The sequence below is a fragment of the Limulus polyphemus genome, unplaced genomic scaffold (assembly GCF_000517525.1).
Source record: "Limulus polyphemus unplaced genomic scaffold, Limulus_polyphemus-2.1.2 Scaffold673, whole genome shotgun sequence".
NCBI lineage: Eukaryota > Metazoa > Arthropoda > Merostomata > Xiphosura > Limulidae > Limulus > Limulus polyphemus.
In genome coordinates, this window is record NW_013666283.1 from 94721 (window position 1) to 98001 (window position 3281).

At 38.6% G+C, this 3281-nt stretch overlaps 1 pseudogene; it reads left to right on the forward strand.

Annotated features, from left to right (window-relative positions):
- LOC106459875 overlaps positions 1-3281 on the forward strand; it is a 61556-nt pseudogene that overhangs the window by 22398 nt on the left and 35877 nt on the right.

Below are 3281 nucleotides of genomic sequence, written 5' to 3' on the forward strand. Positions count from 1 at the left end.
AGCCAACTCTTGGGCTACTCTTTTACCAACGAATAGTGGAATTGATAGTCAGAGTATAACGCCCCCACGGCTGAAAGGGTGAGCATATTCGGTGGGACGGGGTATTCGTTTCATGTAAAAAGCTTTCTGTTTAGGCTTAATGACTTTAACACAAAATGACCTAAATATATTTTAGTAGAACTAAGTTAGAACTCGTTGATTCGTTATGTAATTGCCTTCAGTAAGAAAGTTTCGAATCTATCTGCTTATGATGACTCTGGAAAGACGGAAATCTGTTTAAATACTGACACGTGCTTAAATGTTTCCCGAAAAAACGTTTATTAACTTATTCCGAAATCACTTTCAGAACACTGTAATTATAAAGTTATCATGTTCATTTAAGTTTAATTTGTTGTTGTTGCCCCCCAGTAGCACAGCGATATATCTGCGGACTTACGACGTTAGAAACAGGGTTTCGACACCCGTGATGGGTAGAGCACAGATAGCCCATTGTGTAGCTTTGTGCTTAACTACAAACAAAGCTTGTTGTTGTTCTATGTATATAATTTTAAAGTTTATTCGTTAGAGAACTCAAGTCTGAAGACATATATTCTGAATTGGCCAATAAATTAATTTACATTTAATAGATTAAGATCAGATTATTATGTCCTTGATTTCGTTGTATATGATGTTTGTAAAAGAATCCAAAGAAACACTGGGATGAGAATTTTAGCATACTATATTTTCATTAAATTACTAACGGTATCCCTTTTCTTTTTCCGGTTTAGGGGACGACTCACTTCAATAACCTCGAAGGGTAACATAATCAGCCAACGATTTCCGGAAATACTTCGATGAAAATTGGCTCTAGTTACTTGTGTAGCCATTGATACCTAATACAAACTTCAGAGGAGTTTCAGTACTATAGGTGTGTTCTGCTGTGTAAAGTTTTTTTTTTATGAAAGTGTTCTCACTTTCATGAAACTGTTGTTTTTCCAACTCCTTCACAGTTTAAAAATATCACTTTGATATCTTACAACCAAAACGTGCGAACCTTAGTACTCATTATGGCAATACTGAATGATTTTATGTGGAAAGTGTTGATAAACAGCGCCATCTTGTGTTTGGCTCTGTTAGAGAGCAGAATAAGTGGGCAGAAGGCCCTGGTTCCTGGAGATATCCTCTTAGGCGGATTATTTCCTATTCATACCAAAGGGACCAAGACAAAATGTGGACTAATTAACAAAGACCGAGGAATTCAACGGACAGAAGCCATGCTGTTCGCGATAGATAAAATAAACCAGGACCCTAATATCCTAGGGAATATCCGGTTGGGCGCCATCATCCTTGACACCTGTTCTAGTGACAGCTATGCCCTTAACCAGTCTTTGGAGTTTATCAGATCTTCCATCAACACGGTGGACGCCACAGCTTTCGAGTGCCCTGATGGAAGTTTTCCAAAACTTAAGTTCAGCAACAAGGCCATCAGTGGAGTTGTGGGTGGTTCTTATAGCGAGGTGTCTCTCCAGGTAGCCAACTTGCTAAGACTCTTCAGAATTCCTCAGGTTAGTCCAGCGTCACAGGTACCTCTCTCAGTGATAAGACTAGGTATGACTTCTTTGCTCGAACTGTACCTCCAGATACTTTCCAGGCTATAGCCCTAGTGGACCTCGTTCAGAGTTTCAACTGGTCTTATGTTTCACTTGTGTCTTCGGAAGGCCAATATGGCGACTCAGGAATGAAAGCTTTTCAGCAAGAAGCACGTGCTAGAAACATCTGCATTGCTATCAACGACAAAGTTCCTCATTCGGCTAACAAAGAAATTTTCGACAATATTTACAGAAATTTGTTAACCAAGAAAAATGCCCAGGGCGTAGTATTGTTCACCCGTGCCGAAGATGCACGAGGCATTCTTGAAGCGTCAAAAAGCGCTAACTCAGTGGGAAAGTTTGCCTGGATAGCTAGCGATGGGTGGGGCAAACAGGAGAAGCTTGTGGAAGGGCTTGAGGATGTGGCGGAGGGCGCTATTACCGTGGAATTACAGTCTCGCGAAATTGAGGAATTTGACTGGTACATGCAGAATTTGACAGCATATAACAACCAGCGGAACTCTTGGTTCAAAGAGTACTGGGAAGACGTTTTTTCTTGTAAGTTGCCAGATAACGAACGAGTTGACAGTACAGACACCAGGGTTCCCCTGTGTTCCCCTAACCTCCGTCTCTCGAATGACGTGGGGTACGTTCAAGAATCCAAGGTTCAGTTTGTTGTGGACGCCGTCTATGCTTTAGCTTATGCTTTACACAAAGCTTGGGAAGACCTATGCGATCCTCACAATGACCACTACTGCCAAGCTCTGCGAGATCTGGATGGTGGCGTCCTCTATAGAGATTACCTCCTGAACGTTTCGTTTATAGGTAAGATTTTAAACCTGAATATAGGTATATATATATATATATATACATTTATAAAAGCGAAGTAATAGTAATAATATCTTCAAATAGTTTTTAATCTCATAATAAGCGTGGTATTATAAGTTAAATTAATCTTGCAGAAGTTTTCCGCGCGTTGTTTGAGGGTTTATTAACAGTCTAGTTAGGCTTACGTTAACCATATTGTGCCTTTGAAGACTCCAACAATGGAATCGAAACTTTGCGCCAAATAAACACTTAAATAATCAGTGGTAAAACGTCTTCTGTGCCTTTTCCATTATTTAATAAGATGTACTGTTCGTTTTGACAATAGTATTAGATCTCTAATTACAAGTAAGTTAATTATATGTACCGTTTGTTTTATCTGACGTTATTTGTTGAGAGTTATTTCAGACAGACGATTTTATTGACGAGATAAAGGTTACTACTTGTTCTCAATGGCAGGTATTGCAAGTAATACAGTCTAATATCTTTTCAAGATTCCATTTGGTACATCATAAAGCGAAATTCCTGAGGACTGCACGGCAATACATGATGTAGTATTATGGGGGAGTTATGATGTCTTAACGACATATATAATTATTCATTTCTGAAGTACGTAATGCAAGGTTTCATGATGTGGCAACACGGTGTTCTATAACGAATAATGTGATTATTCACACTGTCGGGTTAAGGTTATGTATAAAACAACATTTTATTGTAATATAGGATGTGACTTCGTGGGAATATCTAATCAAGAGTAATTATTATTCACACTGTCTGGTTAAGGCTATGTATAAAACAACATTTTATTGTAATATAGGATGTGACTTCGTGGGAATATGTAATCAAGAGTAATTATTATTCACACTGTCTGGTTAAGGCTATGTATAA